The sequence below is a fragment of the Microcebus murinus genome, chromosome 5, assembly GCF_040939455.1.
Source record: "Microcebus murinus isolate Inina chromosome 5, M.murinus_Inina_mat1.0, whole genome shotgun sequence".
Taxonomy (NCBI): domain Eukaryota; kingdom Metazoa; phylum Chordata; class Mammalia; order Primates; family Cheirogaleidae; genus Microcebus; species Microcebus murinus.
This window is the reverse complement of record NC_134108.1, coordinates 34595398-34615185: the sequence shown is the minus strand read 5'-3', so window position 1 is coordinate 34615185 and position 19788 is coordinate 34595398. Positions and strand designations below refer to the sequence as shown.

At 37.7% G+C, this 19788-nt stretch overlaps 1 pseudogene; it reads left to right on the top strand.

The window, feature by feature from the left end:
* Nucleotides 1-4311: 4311 nt before the first annotated feature.
* Nucleotides 4312-5097, top strand: LOC105878218 (large ribosomal subunit protein eL8 pseudogene; annotated as a pseudogene).
* Nucleotides 5098-19788: the final 14691 nt, after the last annotated feature.

Below are 19788 nucleotides of genomic sequence, written 5' to 3'. Positions count from 1 at the left end.
AAAGAAGAGAGAGAGAGAGAGAGGGAGAGAGACAAAGAGAAAGGGAAGGAAAGAGAGAGACTGCAGTCTTGAGGACAGTATGATCACCTGAATTAATTAGCTCTGGAGTTGCTCTACCTCTATGCTAAAACACACAACATGAATTTAAGATTTAGATTTTCTATTACTTGAACTATTTCATAATTTAAGGGGGTATAGTAATGTAGTATTGAAGTTAAAAGCATGGGCATTGGAGCCAATTGTGTCATTGGGAATCCCAGCTTCGCCAATTCTTCAATGCATGAATGTGAGGAATTTAATATTGTTGTGCCTTTGTTTCCTTATGTTACTTTATGCAGGGGTCCTCAAACTTTTTAAACAGGGGGCTAGTTCACTGTCCCTCAGACCACTGGAGGGCCTTGGAGAGTGTGGCACACATTCCACACATCCTCACTGTGGGCCCAGGACGAGTTGCCTGCTAAGTAGGACAGGCAGTGGCGGCAAAAACACGGCGGGCCGGATAAACGTCCTTGGTGGGCCGCATGTGGCCCACATGCCGTAGTTTGAGGACGCCTGGTTTACAGACTAAAGAATTAATATAAAGCAAAGAACTAAGAATTTTCACAAATTATAAATTTCCAACGAATAATACAAGAAACAATTTACAGCAGAAAGCAATGTGATTGATATACTTCCAAGCAGTTGGGCTATAGGAAGAAAATACAAGACTCCTGCCAACACAGATATTCTAATTCCTCTATGTATTTCTTATTTAAAGGAATAAGTTGGCATCTTGATATCTACCTCAGGTTTATGTATATTAAAGTTCACATGAGTCATTCTCCTGATAATCCCGTGGTACTGGCAATAATGAATATTTGAACCTTAAAAGTGGTGGACTAGATGATCCAACAAAGCTGCAATTACATTAGTTATTTCCAAAACCCTCTCTGTGGACCTATGCAGCCTGTGATGAGGTGTTCACCAGCCTGCAGTAAAATGAGAACATAAGGAATGGGGTTTTTTACAAGCCAAATTTCTAATTTAGAAGAATGTCCTTTATTTTGAGATCATATGCATACTATATTTTTGGTTTCCAGATTAATTTTATTAAATTTGCTTTCTTTTATTAAAATGTGAAATCCAGAGTTTTTGCATGGCCCTTCTTGGCCAATCACTATTGAGAGTGTTTCCTGAGCTCCATTCAGACAAGATTCCTCACTTTCCCCTGACCTACTTGATCAGAACCTCCAAATCCTATCAATGCCCTACCACTCAAGTAGTTCTTGGAGACCCCAGGGTGTTTCTAATGATGCCATCACCATTGAATCTTTGGTGCTGCACACCAAGCTTGAGTAGTACTGTTGAGGCTGCACCCCAGCTACATGATGAGGGCTTCTCCCATCCACTCTTGCAGATGCTGCAGTTTCCTGCAGCATCTTTGGAGTCCACCTGGCAGTGGATATGAAATTGGGAAAACTGCTCTCTCTCCTTGGTATGTTTTTGTTGTTGTTTTTCTGAGATGGCCCAAAGATCCATTATTTTGGGCCTGTATTTTTCATTTTGGTTCAGATACCAGCTTGTGTAATAGACTCACATGTCTATTCTCCTCCTGTTACTGAAATGAGTCACGGGGTAAAGTTCCTCAGGCATGGCATGCCCTCCCCCAGAGTAAATCAATTCCAGGAACTTCTTCAGGATCTCATGTTAAAAGGCTTTAGTCAAGTCACCCACCAGTACTAACCCCAAGTGTGTCTGAACTACACCGATAGATGGAATATGAATTTTTATCTAGAGGATACAAATATATTTCCACCAGGTCTGTTTCATCAGCTTGACAAATATAGCTGAAGCCCAGCAGTTGGTAGTAGAAGCCCATGTGTAACTCAAGCTGAATCATTGCTATCATTATTTAGGAAGTTTGGGATATGGAAATAGTTCCTAAAGATCAAGCCTGCAGTTCTTTTCAATTATTCTTGGGAAAATTATTTAATCTCTAGGCCTCTGTGACTTTATATGTAAAATAGGGATAATAATAGTACTTACCTCCTATGTAAATTGAGTTTGTATATTAGAAGGGTACATAATAGTGAATATATAGTAAATCCTACATACATGTCAGATATTATGATTATGAGTATTAATTCTGTCACACTGCTTCCTAAGGTAGAAGCATATAGATATGCCTGATTGACTTGAGCTAGTGTATTCTGACATCACTTCTTTTAAAGATACACATAATGCCTTAAAAGAGAAACTCGTATAATTAATTATGCTACATTACTACATTTAAACTCTACTCTATGGAGTTTCCAGACTTTAACAAGGGAAATCTTATAATATAATATATACATAACTCAACGAATTAATTATAATGATGTCTTATATTACTAGATGCATAAAATTGGTAACAGCATTCCATCAGACGATGGGCTATATAAGCTAATAGAATGGAAAATTTTCTTAATACTACAGATTATCCTTATCCTGTCTTATTTACCCAGCAAGTGGCAGGGAAGTTCAGATGACTGCTGACATTGTAGCTTTAGTTCAAGTCACGGCTCAACCTCACAGAGGCACAACCGACAATTCCAGATGTCCATTAGTCACGGAACCATAGAGACAGACCCCACTGATCAGTTTGTAAGCTGTGGGCAGATCATGAAATTGTCTTGCCACCATACAGACAAACAAAACATATGTGCTATTAGTTTAGAGCTGAAGGCAGAATTTGAATGTTAACTTAAAAATCAAACAAGAAGCATACAAGAAACAATAACATTTTAAAAAGAGAGAGAGAAGAAAATGCGAAGTTGGAGCATTTAAACAAAGGTAGGCTGTAATGTAGAAGGGAGCCCGATTTTTGTGGTAATATTGCCGTCTTTGATTATTGCATGGGGCAGACTCATGCTGCCTGAAATTATGTCTAGCATTTTACACCGGCAGATTGGACTAAACAGAGGCTTGGAAACTTGTGGATTTGTGGCTCTTCAGATGTCCTTCTATATTGGAATGTGTTTGTGTTTGCTTTTATTTGTTTTTAATAAAAAAAAAACTTAAAGAGGTTTCTGCCTTGGTAGATTTTCTTTGGAATCCCAGAAAGGGCTCTTGAGGGCTCTGTGGCTCTTTTGTGATGATAAACCAAAGTTTTGAGCTTGTCCCAGTTAAAATTCCAGACACTAAAAAAGCCAACTTTAATTATTATTATTGTTTTCTACAGAACCGAGCCCCTTTCTGAGTGTTCAGGTTTATACCAATAGTCTTCTAAACATATTTCCTTTTATTTTGGCTAAGCTAGGACTACAAAACAAAGAAGGGAAACTTCACAATAAGGTTTCAGAGGTGCCAAGTTTTTGAGTCTCCTTGGAACATACCTATGCTGTGGGGGATATTATTGGGAGGAAAACATTAATAAAAACAGATTTTGTGGTGAAGAACAAATTTTACAAACCCGCAGAAGAGATTATTACCTGGGGGAAGATGACAGATGAGATAAGGATGATCTCTGTGAAAGAAGAAATTTATTTCAATATCTGAATCTCCAAACTGAGACTTTAACTGACAATCTTAGAATCTTAGAGTTATAAGGAAACCTACAGATTTGCAAATCCAGCCTCAATTTTCTGCAAGAACTAGCTGTACCATGTCCAAAACTGATTACTCAATTTCTACGTAAGCGTGCACCCTACCAGATATTTCACTATCATACAAGACAGCCTTTTCCAATCTAGAACAACTCTGACAGGAAGTTCAGGCTCACACTGGGCCAAAAGCTATTTCCTTTTAACTTTGACCCACTAAGTATAGTTGCCCTCTGAAGTTACTGCTTCTTTTATGTAATACCTGTCAGTTATTAAATGTAGTTCTTATTCTGCCCAATACCCTAAATTCTTTTCTTGTCAAGAGTCCTCCTACAACCATTTCTCTTCTTTAAACTAAATTAAGTCAAATTAACATTAATTGAATACGACCATGAGCCATACTCTGTGGTAGGATCTCAGAATACAAAAGTGATCTACGGTCCATAGTCTTAAGATCACAATTGGAACAGCGAGACTGAGTAACATACAATCTTATCGCTGCTACACCTTCTAATGAATATTAAGTAGAGGCTTGCACAGATTAGGCAGTGGCCAGAGAGAGATTAGATCTGCCTAGAGAAGCTAGAAAAATCAATGTCTAAACAATAGCATTTTTCTAAATAAAAAATTAAGGAAAGGCATTTCAGGTAAATCGAAATATGTGTGTAAGGCATAGCTGTGTGAAAAGCAAGTTGTGTCAGGAGAAAGGGGCACATACGGAGTATTGTGAAGTTTTTGGTATGTAACTTGAATGGATCTTCCAAGCACCCAAGATGCCAGAAGGAAAGAAGCCAAGGAAAAGACAGTGGTCCCAGCTGTCATGAAGAAGCAGGAGTCCAAAAAGTTGGTGAATCCCCTGTTTGAGAGAAAGCCTAAGAACTTTGGCTTTGGACAGGACATCTGGCCCAAAAGGGACCTCATTGGCTTTGTCAAATGGCCCTCTTATATGCAGTTCCAGCAGCAAAGAGCTATTTTCTATTAGCATTTGAAAGTGCCTCCTGTGATTAACCAGTTCACCCAGTGTTTGGGCCACACCTAACAGTGACACAGCTGCTTAAGCTGTCCCACAGGTACAGACCAGAGACAAAGCAAGAGAAAAAGCTCAGGCTGAGAAAAAGCTGCTGGCACTAAGAGACCACCTGTCCTTCGAGTAGATGTTGATATTGTCACCACCCTTGTGGAAAAGAAGGGTCATCTGGTGGTGATCACACATGATGTGGATCCCATGGAGCCATTTGTCTTCCTGCCTCCCCTGTGTCAGAAGATGGGGGGGTCCCTTGCTGCATTATTAATCTGAAGGCCAGATTGGGGTGCCTAGTCCTCAGGAAGACCTGCACCACCGTAACCCTCACACAGTTTAATTCAGAAGACAGAGGAGCTCTGGCTAAGCTGGTGGAAGCTATCAGGTCCAATAACAATGCCAGATACAATGAGATCCACCATCACTGGGGAGGTAATGTCCTGGGTCAAACACATGTGGCTCACATTGCCAAACTGGAAAAGACAGACTAAAGAACTTACCGCGAAACCGGGTTAAATGTGCACTGTTGAGTTATCTGTACATAAAAATCGTAAAAATTCTCCTTAAAAAAAAAAACCCAGAAGCTTGAATAGACCCAGAGATTTCTATTAACATAAATAAATCAACTAGGGGCTGTTTTCCAATCTTCTAACTTATCTTGAATTTCCATCTCCTCTTAAAAATGTTTATTCTTCCTTTCCTAGTTTAAGAGTAATTCTAATTCGTAGAAAAGACAGTGAAACAGGAATTGAGAATTTTGGTTTTCTCACAGTTTTCTTAAACACCATACCCTCCCACCCCAATTAATTGATCTCTTCCTCTTTTTCTGATTACACCCGAAATAGCTTTAAAATACTTCCATTCTTCAGATCCTTAGTTCATCACAGGCTTTGTTCTTACCAACACTGTTCTATTCCTACTTTTCTACTTTCTGTGATTGTTTACCCTTTCAGTGCTTTTTATGTTTATCCATGTAAAATATTCCTTGAGAGAGTTATCAGTGATTTTTAAGTTAATTATAGTATTATTATTTATAATTATAGATCATCGTTCCAAGAGCTTTAGATACACTATTCCATTCAATCTTTATAATAACCCTATAATGATTATTACCATTAATATTATTCACAATTTACAGATGAAGAAAGAGATTCTGAGAAGACATACAATTTAACCACAAAATTTCATCCCAGTGCTGGCTTTTTAAATCTAATCTATTGTACTGACAAAACTGTGACCTTTATACCCTTCTTTTTTTTTTTTTTAGTACCTTGGCTTTATTGATAACCGAAAGTGAGAAAACTCCATTTTTATTTTCTGTTGTCTATTTTTTGCCCTATCCTGCAATCTATAGCCATGTAGACAATCTTTTTTTCTGGACACTTTGAAATCCCATTTTTGGTTTTGGCCAAGTATTCATTGAACACCATTTGAATGACCCATTATGCACATGCTCTATTGAAGTCCATAGATGTGCCAAATAAATAAGGAATGAAACTGGAGCTCTTTTGGATGATTACTGAAATTTAAATAACATTTCTTGGAATTCCTGGTTCTTATTTATAAACGATTGCTTATATTAAGTCTTATGGACAAATCAAGAATGATCAAGTAAGTACCATAATTTAAACTCAAAATTGCAAAACTAGAAGATTACAAAAATAAACATGAAGTATCTTCATTAACTCTTGAAATCCAGTATTTTATGTTCCTTTAGCTGATCTCCCAATTCCAGACTTCCAGGCCCTCATCCAACCCAGGGATGCCTATTAGGTAGCCACAGATCTTACCATCACTTCAGTTTTTAAATACTTTGGCCATTACTTTAGACTTAAACATAACTAGAGCTTGGGATCATCATAAAAATTTGTTGGCAGATGCTAAAAACACAAATGGGAAATTCCGTTATATTAGCTTTTATAAGATGTGAAAAATGTGTTTTGTTAAAGTAAAAGACATACTTAGGAGACTTCGTTGGATAAAAAGGATGGCAACTTATTGCAAGGCATCAAGGGGAAATTGAGCTGGAAGAAGAACAAACAGAAGCAAAGTTGGAGATTTTGTTAAAGAAAAGTACGCTTGTTATTAGTTTTCATGATATAAATCTTTTTGAAGGGAAGTAAGCTCACAAAAACAGGACAGTGTCTGTCTCTTGTTCTTGAGAACATAAGAGAAAAAAATGGGAACATACACATTCTCTATCAAATGATCAGTACGTGAAGCAAATTATATCCTGCTAACAGACAAAATGGATACCATAGAGATGCTGATTACTCCAAAGGAAAACACAAGGTATACTAGAAGTTATACATAATTTAAAAATGATCTGCCTCTTAACTGTTTTCCTCATATAAAAGAAGTAAAAGATGCCACTGAAAAGTGTTTCTGATCTTTTTCATAATTCTGTTATTTCTTTCTGTGTGTATTAAATGCCTGCTAGGCATTTCTTACAGCAAACTGAAATAATGTCCCTGCCAATTCCAGAAGAGGAGAAAGGAATATCTCCTGGGGAGAAAGAAGGGGAGAGAAGAAGGTGTGAAAAGTGTTGAAGTAAAGGAATGCTGTTTTGGCATCTCATCCATGTCAATGACAGCAGGTGCCACAGAGGAAAAGACAACCAAATAAAGGGCAAGGAAACCAGGAGAGCAGACACAAAGGGGGAAACAAATCCCTGTGCCCTGTGCCTCATTAATCTTGTCAGAAATGCTTGCTGCTGAGAAATGCTAATCTTCTCACTATCCAAAGTAGCCTCCCTCGCAAGAATGTTTTCAAGGTCTGGTATATCTAATGACTGAGCCATTTAATAAATTACTTACTTACGTTACTATAAAAGCTAGTCCAGCAGCTGTAACCTACATGTAAAGCATTAAATCCTTTTACCTGACTTTCTAAAGGTTCTTCTAAATCATATTTAGTGACAGAGTGAGGTACACAGGAATCAGGATTTAGTGGCAGGGCATACTTCATGCTGTTTCGGGTAGGTCAGGAGGTCTGACTTGGATTTCTTCCCAGTAACCTGATCTAGGTGAATCAGCAGGTTATAAATGAAAGTCAGTTTCTAAGATCTCTTGACTTTTTTTTTTAACTATCAGGAACTTTATAGGAACCTGGTGAGAAACAGGAAAAGACCAAGAGATAATAAATACCATTGACCAATTGATATTGCAATTTCTCTTTCCTAAGACAACATGAAATGGGTTGCCATTTTGTGTAAACTAAATACGTGTATAGATTCCTGAGTTTTTATTTACATTGTTAGCCAGTACAAAAATCTAAATGACTGAAAAATGTTTTAGTGCTTATGTGTTTTTTCTAGGTCACAAAACATAACATTAGATTGTGAGTCCCTCAAAAGCAGGTTCTAAGACTTTCATATACTTTTATCGCTCATAATATGGAAATACCTCCTTTTAAGACCTCACTTTGAATCATAAGAGGAAAGAGAAGGGAGAAAAGGATAAAAAGGAAACAAAATGTATTGAATGTACTTGTCACACTCAAAGTGCTGACATTCATTGCCACATTTCATTCTCACAGCAGCTCTGTGAGATGAACTAAGAAACTTTAGCTCAGTCATGATACCTATCATAAAATTAGTGTTTGCTCCTAGCATTGTTTGATTTAAAAGTTTGATCTGTTGTCTCTGGAGGTTAAGATGATTGGTGTAAGAAAACCTCATTACCACTTAAACCATACCTCATTGATAATCATCTTGTTCAACACATAGCACAGCTGCGTACCACTTTATGGAGTATTTATAAAGACTATTTGGTTCTTCTTTATTATTTTCTGTTAAAAGCATTTGAGTTAGCATGGCATGGTAAATCTAAAACATTGCATTTACAAAACCTCAGAGAAACCTAAGGGTATCACAACCACTACAAGTGACACGTTCCCTTCATTTTAAAAGGGGCAATAGCACTTGCTGTTATTGAACCCCGTGGGCACATTGGGAATATTCAGCTGCTGTGAATCAGAATAGGAAAATCATATGAAAAATTAAGACACTGTCCAAATTTTGTCATCATATTAATATGGCAATAATAATAATGGCTCATAGATATGTTTGTGAGGATTGACAAGTTACTATATGTAAAAGTGTGTAAGGCAGCTCACAACATAGCATAAATATTAGGTCAATGCTCGCTTTTATTATGCTGTTTTTACAATTATGATTATGATTACTGGGTTCCTATTATCTGAGATGAGTTCACTAGCTCCAGAAATATAAGGTAAAACACTTCCTCTGTTTATATCCCTTCCAATGGCAACTTCAATTTCATTTCTTCTATTTTATACTCCAGGAGTATGATTGGGTGATTAATAAAGTAAATATCATAATAAGCAACAGAGGATAAGAAACTGCTTATACTTATAAATACAGCCCTTACTAACCTGTATATTTATAAATACTTCAAGATTTCTGCCACACAATACATATAAAAACGACCGAAATTCAGTTCCTATATACCTACTTCCCCACCCTTCTTTACCCTGCAAAATAACTAAACATATAAGACTATATGACCATAGCTAAAAAACAAAGGTCTGCCTTTATTGATTTTATTAAGGTCTTAATGTGTTTCAGGAATATCCACCCTGGACCTTGCTAGTCCTCTACTCTGAAGTGTCTTATATTATTTTTATATTTGTTACATACTGGGGCTACAACAGGCAGGTAAAAGTTTTACTGTGTGATGATATCCAGGGGCTGGAAATTGAAACCCCCTGTTTCTCACAGCACAGATGTGGTGCAGACAGCCCATGCCTCCACATTTCCTCACTGTGTCCTAAAAATGACCTTAACCCTGACATAGAAAGAGGAGCAATATCACTGTGAAAGGCTGTTGTTGGCTGGCTATGTGGGAGGGAGCAGTCTTCTGAGCCCTGGGGCTGTATTGCATTGCCCTCTCCTGTGTAGTAACACTTCCAGTCTCTCCACGTTGACCTGGATCCTCTGAATCCATAGGCGGGTCAAAGTTAATCCTTGGTGCCAGTGAAACTCATTTTATGAGTTTGTTCCATGAAGCAGTGGGAAAATGACTTAGATCAATTCTACTCTTTCTATTCAATCTTGATAATACTACTGAAAATAATTTTCTTTTAGAGCATTTTGCCAAGACACACTCTGCCTGTTATATCTTTTGCTTTATTCTATAAAATAAATGTATATATACATATTTATATATACAAAATAATCAAGCTATCACAATTATCTATCACTCCAAACATACTGCATTTCCCTTGTATTGCTTAATCATTTTTTATATATTCCATGTCTTTACTGATTATAAATCTAACAATGACAGAGGTATCTTTTTTAGCTTATTTAAAGAATACATGTCCTTGGTTTTTCCTTTTCAGACAGATATTCATGCTTATGTGATGTCTAGGTTTTACAAAGTCGAGGTAGAAGGATGCTTTCATGTTTTCCTCCTGTGTTTCTCAGAATAGAATGATAGAAATTGAAAAATGGAAGAGTTTAAGCAAAGGAGATTTTTTTAACCAAAATTTATTACAACAACATGAATGGGTTTTATTCTTTTTTAAAAACTGACCAGCACAGTTAGTTTTATAAGGTATTTCTTGCAGTCATTTAATTTAATTCAAGTCTTATGTAGTATTATTCAATTCTTGTGTAGTACAGCCTCTTCTTTGCAAGAAAGCACCATTTTCGGGAAAGAGCCATTCTCAAATGTTTACCGTGTTTTCGGTAGTAAGGCTTCAACATGCATGTGACTCCCTGGCACCCTGTCTTCATCTGTAAAGGCTTCTGAATACTGAAAACAGGAAATGAAGGAGCAAGACTTCTGATTGATTTCTTAGGCTTCATGGAGGATCAATGTCAGTCAATGAAAGTGTGATGATTTAGCAGAAGTAAAGTGGTCTCTTATTGACCTTTGCTCATAAATGCTTCCTCAGAAAGATGGCCAAGAAGAAAACCAGTTTCAATCACAGATGTCTTCCTATGCCATTGAGCCATTGTTCTGCATTTATATACAGAAGAGACTATTTATGAATTGTTTTGGAGTGTTCTGAATAATAAGGACTTATGTAAACCGATGGCTAATCACAGATTGTGGGACAGTATGACTTCCATTCAAGTACTCAAAAGGTGACCTTTCCTCTGAAACTCAAAATAATGGCTTCAGCTGAATAAATGGCAAGCCACTAGCCTTACACATGCTAGTGTGGTCCATTTTGGGCTTCTTTGAATACATCAGAGAAGGCCTAGTACCAATGGTGCTTTTTTAGGAACTTTCCCTGAAGGAGACCATGGCTCAGTTACCATGGGAACTAGGAAGGCATGTAGTTTTTATTCTTTTTACTTCCTTTATTATATGTCCTCCCTGGTAATGTATTTTCATTAATAACTAGGTTTTGAAATGTTTACCAAGACACCAGCCTAAACTATGGCTCTAAATAAATGCCTTGAATATCTAATATGTAGGCATAGGCCAGTGCGAGCCAACCATGCTATTAGGAAACTAATAAATATGTCTCCTTTGCTTCCTATTAAATAAGAAAAAGCAAAACAACATTGCTCATGCCAGATCAGGTTTTGATTGGTATGTGCTTATCCTTTACATAACAAGTGTATTTTATATGAAAAAAACACAAGGGAAATATTTTTATTTATTTTATTAGTTGTACAAAAGCCATGTTGGCAACTGAAGAACTAATAAAATAAAATTGTCTCATATGGTTCTTATTATGGAATCAAATAGTAATGTAACAGGCAAGCACACACCAATCGTAATTCCATTTGGCTGAAAGAACAGGAAAATGTGGCTCCATTTTCATTAGTAAAGAGAGGCATATATTTCATGATGAATTCAAACCTGGCTCTAAAGCCACTCCCAGTGCAATATTGCATTTTGTACCACTCAAGGGGTGTCATATCTATGGATACAGTTAATATAATTAATATGACTTGGAGGGAGAAGGCTGCTCTTGGCCTTGCAACAGCATTAACACAGCACCAACTTGGACTAGAGCACCATTCATTGGCATTCTTGGAAGAAAAGCATGCTAACCTAGGGCATGATATCTATCGCCTTTGCAGTATACACTGGGTTTATTTGCAATAAGGTGACATTCGTGTAACCACCAAAAATTCATTCCAGAATATTTTATCTTTTCAATAATCAGGCAAAACTATTCAAACACTAAATTCAAAAGACTGCATGCATATATATTTTCTAAGTTCCTTCAGTGCTGTTTTTGGTTTATCTTCAAGGAAGTATAAGGGTAGTGATTATCAATAGAAAGTAAATATTTATTTGTAGGGAGTTTTGTCAGCAAGACACTGCACTTATTAATCATCCCTGAGACAAGAAGGATAGTCACTTGGGCCTCTAGGAGGTGTTGACATGTAAGAGCAACAGTTCTTTATTAGGAACAAGAAAATAGTGGGCCCTGAGAATCGAGATTGATACACTCTGCTAAAATAGTTTTCCAGCCCTTCTTTCTGACTTGCCCTTAAGGGCCCTTTTTCTTAACCTGATGTGAATAGATGACTAAGTGATCATATCACCCTGAAATGTGTCTGAGTCTCCTGATTTTTGACTTGTGTGTACCACACCTGGGATGGAATGATTTCCCTATCCTGAACATGTTTTTGAGTGCACAAGAAATGATAAATTAGTTCTTGAAATATTTTGTTAAATTGGTCTGAGACTTATATATGACACTGATTTCCATGGCAGGAAAATAAGTGCAAGAGTAGACTTAAATCAAATTAAGTTCTGGATTTATCATCCTATGTAAACATTCATTTAAAATATAGAGTCAACAGACAAAAATATGAAACTTATGACAAAAGTAAATTATTTTTAGAAGTTAATACAGTGTTTTTATCAACAGCATCTATAATTACTGAAGTATCCCAAATCTATACTATTGGACCTGTTTCTTTGGTGACTAATTATTTGATCGAAGATATTATTAGAATTGAAGCAATCAATCTATTGGATATTGACCAACCATAGAATATGCTATTAGACTAGAGCTCCAAAGGATTTTCTTGGCCCTCGAAGCGTCTGTTGCATATGAAATAATTGAGGGTCATACGTAATTGTGTAGTCCATAGACCAATGGATCAGAACAAACAACCCAGATATAAAACCATCCACATATTGTCATCTGATCTTTGACAAAACAGACAAAATATACACTGGGAAAAAGAATTCCTATTCAATAAATGGTGCTGGGAAAATTATATAGCCACATGTAGAAGACTGAAACAGGATTTGCACCTCTCACCACTCATGAAAATTAATTCACGATGGATAACAGACTTAAACCTAAGACGTGAAACTATAAGAATTTTAGAAGAAAATGTTGGAAAAACTCTTATAGATATCAGCCTAGGCAAAGAATTTATGAAGAAGACCCCAAAGCAATCACAGCAACAACATAAGGAGGAGGGATAAAATAATTACCTATTGGATACAATGTACACTACTTGGGTGATGGATACAATAAAATCCCAGACTCCATCTCTATACAATATGCACATGTAACAGAATTCAACTTGTACCCTATAAATCTATTAAAATTTTTTGCAAGTCTGAGAAAAAGAAATAATATAATATAAATTTGGAAGACTCACACAAACCAAAACATATTTGTTTCACAAAATATCCAAACCCTAGCCAATGTATCTCTAATCCCTAGAAGGCTTTTTATACACAAGTCAAATATGAGTAGATTATGTAGTAAAAAAGCCTTTCTATTTTATTGATTTGAATTCAACAGAATTGGAGAGAGGGGTGCACAACAGCTACATTTTTTTCTTTCATAAATATAACATTTTTCTTGAGTCCTGTTAGCCATATATACATAGACCAGCATAAGTAAGAAAACAGATCAGAATAGAAAAGGAAGTACTGGTGATTTTAATGCTCTATTGCAGGGTGACTCACAGCAACAGAATGAGGGGAGGAACAGAGAAGGAGTTTGAGTTTGGTGAGGTCAATAGCACTGCAGACATGGCAGACAGAAACAAGCCAAACCTAACCCTACAGGCATGTCTGCCAGGAACTGCTGCCTTTACGGAAATGCAAGCAGCAGGGAAGAAGGGCTCAACTTTTCTGTACCAACTTTTGGGATTTTATACGTGTATGGCCCCAGACCTCCTGAATATGGGCCACTGATTAATCCTTTGAACAGCTTTGCTTCTGTTTTCTGAAGGCCAGGCTGGAGATCGGTGCAACTGCTGTGCCAAGCCACTAGAAAGGAAAACCAGAACCGGTGCTGATCTTTCAGCACTGTTTTCCCGTCTGCAATGTTTATTTCTCTAAATCTTTTAACAATTAAAATACTCTCAATTAGTATACAAGCATCTTTATGATTTGCTATATTCTTTCAACTTTCAGTGTAACATTATTTATTTTAACTTCGATTTACTTTTGATGTGGTGCATGTATACAATTCACCACAGAACCCGTTTTAACATTTAACAGCACGCTTCCTTTTTCCTTTCTCAAACTATTTTAAATCACATGTTTTACATTTTCATTGGATTCAGATATGTTTTCAGCAGATAGACACTAAAACAAACAGAAATAAATTGATTTTGGTAAACAGCGGAGATGTAACACGAGGCAAAAGTTCAATTTACAATTTTCATGTTTCTTGTATCCTTTTCTTTTTTTTTAGCCAAAGGGTGTAATTTTCATTTTACCAGATAAGATAATCTAAACTAGAGGCAATAACCAGACTGTTACAGTATAACTTTTCCTTCATTTGAAACGATGGTCTTTTATCCTGTCTGAATTATCACACTGTGCCAGCATTTCTTTACCGGTTTGTACATGGTTTGGGGAGAAGGTTGTAGTACAAAATGTTGTGTTTATTTAAAATACGAAGAGCATAACTACCAGCACTGCCATCAACAACAAAAATTACTTTCTGAAAACAAGTGAACTAAAAAAAAAACTTATAAAATTGCATTTATTTTTTTCAATTTTGTATTTATTTACTTTTTAAATTGACACGTCTAGTTAGTGAATATTATCATGGCCTTCCATTCGGGTCAAAGTAAAGTGAGTTAACATCTCTAATTGCCCACCCACCAAACATGGACTTTAGGAACCCAATCTTGTCACTGGATGTTTCAAAGGGCCAATTGGGAAAACTTTCTCCCTGTCATTCCAAGGTGTTTTAAGCTAGTATAATCTTGGGAAATAAAAATAGAGGAAGGTGCCATAGCAAAGATGCTTTCCATACGGCTTGGGAATCCTAATCTCTCCAAGAGTCTCTGTTGTGTTAAAGGATGTATGGGTTAAAACTTCTACAGAATGGCCTCAAATTAATTAATATTTGAATGCTTATTATATGTTGCCTCATCCATTTTCTCTAAAAACACATTGAAAGAAGATGCTTTCTCCATTATACTTGGGGGCTATGGGGGCACAGAGAGGTAAAGTAACTGGCTTGCAATCACCTGGAAGGAACACCATCTGACCCCAGGCCTGACTGAGCCAACCTCATGGATATCCTGCTCAGTACAGCCCACTTGTCCCCCACATTCTGAAGGAATTTACTTGTACAGAATAAAGGAGGAGAGAGGGGCAGGGAAGGAGACTTGGTGTGAATTCTGCTTTGTTCCATACCTCCTTGTCTTATCTTGAGCTCCTTCTTAATACCTTGCTCAGTTAAAACCCCCATTTTCTGAATGTGCATACTAGCTTCTATTGCTTCATAACAAATAACCATAAACTTAACAGCTCAAGATAATATCCATTGATGAGTACTCAGTTCTGGAGGTCAGAAATCCAGCAAAGTGTGACTGGGTCCTCTGTTCAGGGCATCAAGGTCAGAAATCTAGATGTTGCCTGGGCCAGGTTCTCTTGTGGAGACTCTAGGGAAAATTCCTCATTTCTGTTTACCATTCTTTTCTCCCTCCCTCCCTCCCTCCCTCCCTCCCTCCCTCCCTCCCTCCCTCCCTCCCTCCCTCCCTCCCTCCCTCCCTCCCTCCGTCCCTTCCTTCCTTTTTTCCTTCCTTCCTTCCTTCCTTCCTTCCTTCCTTCCTTCCTTCCTTCCTTCCTTCCTTCCTTCCTTCCTTCCTTCCTTCCTTCCTTCCTTCCTTCCATCTCACTCTGTCGTGTCTAGCTCATAGCAACCTCAAACTCCTGGGCTGAAGTGATCCTCCTGCCTCAGCCTCCGGAGTAGCTGCCACCATGCCCAGCTAATTTTTTTCTGTTTTTAGTAGAGACAGCATCTTGCTTTTGCTCGGGCTGGTCTTGAGCTGAACTCAAGAGATCCTCCCGCCTCAGCCTCCCAGAGTGTTGGGATTACAGGTGTGAGCCACGGCACCCTGCCTGTTTATTATTCTTGTTGGAAGAATTCTGTTCCTTTGAGTTGCAGCACTGATGGCTCCATGACCTCACTGGCTGTCAGCAGCTGGGGTCTGCTCTCAGCTCCTAGAGATTCCTCTAAAGTCCTTTCCAGGTGGCCTCCATAGACAATTCACAATATGAGTGCTTGCTTGCTTTCAGACTAACCGGAGCTTGCTCTTTCTTCTTCCATCGATGGAGAAAACTCTGTTTTTAAAGGCTATGTGATTCAGTTAGGCTCACTGGATAATCTCCCTTTCTTAGATTCAGCTATACTATATATTATAATCTAATCATGAGAGTAAAATCCATTATCTTCACAGTGCCAGGAATTAGAGCAGGAATCTTGGGAGCCATCATAGATAGACTTTAGCCTGTGACAGCGAGATATCATCTAAAGTTATTTAAATATTTAAAAAATGACATTAGGGTAGGAAAGAATGTACCCATAGGGAATACATTCAAATTTTTAAGTATATGGTCAAGTACATAATTGTATTATTGATGGAATCTATGGGAAAGATATTTTAAGGGTAGCACAATAAAGCATTTTGGGCTACCTGTGAATTTGTGAAGCTGTAATTGAAGAATATAGAAATCATTTACTATATTTAATTTCTGATTTATATGACCACTATGCTAGCATGTAAGTTAAAAATATTCATATAATGCTGGTTCATTACCAAAATTGCTACTATCACAGTATTTGCACAGATGTACCCACTAGAAAGAGGTAAAGTGACTGTAATTTCTATAGACCTCTGACTGCTGTGTGCCTTGTGGCTTTCCCTTTTTTTTAAATGGGAGTGTACAAAATGGCACTTCAATTTTTACACAATTGAATATTGCATATTTAGGGAGCAGACAGCTCATCTCTTTAGTTCTTGCGTCTTCAGATCAAAATGACTGTCACAGAAGAAGTAATTGAGGAACTTGACCTAAGGAGCCTCATCTGTCTCTTGACTGATTTAGATTAGGAAATGCCAGACCTTGAGCAGATGCCACAATGGGAGGAGACTTGGAAGTCTTAGGGAAGAGAATGAATGTATTTTGCGTGTGGGAGGGTAGGAGGGATGTGAATTTATGTAGCCAGCAGAACGGCCTGTGACACTGTACTTCCCAAGATGGGCCACATGCTCTCCTTACAGTGCATTTTTTGCCATCAAAATAAAAATCAGATCACACTTTTAACTGCCCTCCAAACCTTGCTACTCCTTCCATTGAGTGGTGAAGTCTATGTTCCCTCTCCATCTACTGGGCAGAGTTTAGTGACTGTCTCAACTAATAGAGTATGAGGAAAGGTGACACTACTCGACTTTGAGGCCTAAATTATAAAAATGTCCTGTACCTCCTCCTGGCTCTCTTGGGACACCTACTTTTGGAACACAGCACCATGCTGTGAGGAAGCCCATACTAGCTCACAGGAGAGACTGCCTGAAGAGGCCACATTCAGGTGTTCCAATCAATAGCTAAGCTGAGGTTCCAACCAATAACTAGCACCAATCACCAGACAGGTGAGTGAACAAGACATGAAAGTGAAAATGCATCAGGATGATATTAGTCCCAGCCATTCAGTCCTCCTCAGCCTTAACGCCTTTCTAGCTGAGACCCCAGACATTGGGGAGCAAAGACTTGCCATTTCTGCTATTCCCAATCTGAATTCCTAACCCAGGGGATTTGTGAGCATAATACAATGATACAATGATTGTTTTTACCAAGTATGGGGGTAGTTTATTATACAGCAATAGTACTTGGAACACTAGAAAATTTAAATAAATTATATATTTCAGCCCTTTGCTTTATTCTGATAATTATCTGGTAGTATGCTCTCAGCAAAAGCTACACATCTTGGATGTTTTTTTTTTTTTCTCTTTTTTTTTTTTTATTTTGGCATATTATGGGGGTACAGATTTTAAGGTTTCAATAAATGCCCATTTCCCCCCCTCCCCCCAAAAGTCTGAGTCTCCATCATGACCATCCCCCAGATGGTGCACATCTCACTCGTTATGTTTGTATATACCCGCCCCCCTCCCCCCTCCCACCTCCCCAATACCCTATTACTGTAGCACCTATGTGTCCACTTAGGTGCTACTCAGTTAATACCAGTTTGCTGGAGAATATATCTGGTGCTTGTTTTTCCATTCTTGGGATACTTCACTTAGTAGTATGGGTTCCAGCTCTAACCAGGAAAATATAAGATGTGCTATATCACCATTGTTTCTTAGAGCTGAATAGTACTCCATGGTATACATATACCACATTTTATTAATCCATTCTTGGATTGATGGGCATTTGGGCTGTTTCCACAGCCTTGCAATTATGAATTGTGCTGCTATAAACATTCGAGTGCAGGTGTCTTTTTTGTAGAGTGTCACTGGATCATTTGGGTAGATGCCCAGCAATGGGATTGCTGGATCAAATGGTAGATTCACTTGTATCGCTTTAAGGTATCTCCATATTGCTTTCCACAGAGGTTGAACTAGTTTGCAGTCCCACCAGCAGTGTAGGAGTGTTCCTCTCTCTCCGCAACCACGCCAGCATTTATTGTTTGGAGATTTTTTGATAAAGGCCATTCTCACTGGGGTTAAGTGATATCTCATTGTGGTTTTGATTTGCATTTCCCTGATGATTAGAGATGTTGAGCATTTCTTCATATGTTTGTTGGCCATTCTTCTGTCTTCTTTAGAAAAGTTTCTGTTCAAGTCCTTTGCCCACTTTTTAATGGGGTTATTTGATTTTTTCTTCCTGATTTTCGTGAGTTCTAAGTATATTCTAGTTATCAGTCCCTTATCGGATGCATAGGATGCAAAAATTTTCTCCCATTCTGTAGGTTGTCTGTTTACTTTCATGACTATTTCTTTGGCTGTGCAGAAGCTTTGTAGTTTGATCATGTCCCATTTATTTATTTTTGTTGCTGCTGCGATTGCCTTTGGGGACTTCTTCATAAACTCTTTGCCCAGGCCGATGTCTAGGAGAGTGTTTCCAACTTTTTCCTCTAGAGTTCTAATAGTTTCATATCTTAGGTTTAAGTCTGTTATCCAGCGTGAGTAAAAAAAAAAAAAAACTATTGTTGAAACCAACAAATGTTACCACAGAGTTAAACCAACAGACATTTAGTGATATGCATTGTCCTTATTACTAAGTAAGTAGGCATAAAAGACAAAATTAATTAAGCAAGTGATTATAATTGATATAATATTTTCAAGTTTTCCTCTTACTGATTAGTTTTTGATATTTTATGTTGCTTTAATTTATGGTAGATTTTTAGGATATACTGGTATAAATTCAATCTGGACCCTGCTGACAAATTTCACTGAGCTATAGAATCAGGCTCAATAGCCCATTCCATTGAGAAAGAGAAGATGTGCCTCTGTAACTACTTTAAGTCTCGTCACAAGCTGAGTGAAGGAAGTAAGAAGCTGGGGACCCTATGAGCTAGTAAGTGGATGCAAACACCTGGGGGAAGCTGACAAGTCTGTGCTGTGGTGGTAGCTAGCCTGGCTGGAAATAGATATGAGGCTGAGAGTATTTCAAGTACTCAGATGGGCACAAGAGCTGTCTGAGATCATATCTAAAATCCTGATGATAGGAATCTTGGTTGGATAGGAATTACCAACGGGACAGTGTTATTTGCTGAGTAGGCCTCGGGCATGGGTGGGAAGTTTGTTTAGTGAAAGTGGGTGAATTAACACAAGAGCCTTCAGATAACATAACTTCTAACCTGCCTTGATGGTATCTTGTTTTTCTTAAGACAGAAGTTTAAAGATCACCAGCACTGTGGTGTAGTAGAAAAAGCACTGGCACAAAAGAGAAAAGAGGTGGGTTTATATTCTCTGGCTAATTTTTTCCTTTTCAAGCTAACCTG